This window comes from Penaeus monodon, chromosome 23, assembly GCF_015228065.2.
Source record: "Penaeus monodon isolate SGIC_2016 chromosome 23, NSTDA_Pmon_1, whole genome shotgun sequence".
Classification (NCBI taxonomy): domain Eukaryota; kingdom Metazoa; phylum Arthropoda; class Malacostraca; order Decapoda; family Penaeidae; genus Penaeus; species Penaeus monodon.
The window spans coordinates 1,175,173-1,175,685 of record NC_051408.1 but is presented as its reverse complement, the minus strand read 5'-3'; positions in this window follow the sequence as shown (position 1 = coordinate 1,175,685).

Below are 513 nucleotides of genomic sequence, written 5' to 3'. Positions count from 1 at the left end.
AAAGAAGAAACTAAAGAAACTAAAGAAATCTGTAGAAGACTCATCAGAGGAGGAGGATGAAGATGGTGCGTTACTAGATGCGATATTATGATGTATCAGTGTTCAAGTTTTATTTTGTTTATGTATATAATAAAAGAGTGTTTGTCATTCAAGAATCTTTTAACAATTTGTTCTTACTCTAACAAAATTTTGTATAATTCTAATGTACCCTATGCAGAGGAAATGATCCAAAGGGGAAAACAAGATTATCAGATGAGATGTTTATAAAGAGGAAGATGAGGGGATCAGCGTGAGGTGGAAGGAAAAGAAACGGACATGACGATATATGACTTGGTTTCGACACTTAGATTTAGATGATCTCGATCTCATTGAAGAAAATATAGGTGTGAAACTTGACAGAAAGGTAAGTTTTTAACTGGCAATGTGTATTTGTGCATTTATTAATATGTAAATGAATATATGATTTTATGTTACTTGTTGAAAGATATGAATATCTTCAAAATACTAGAGATG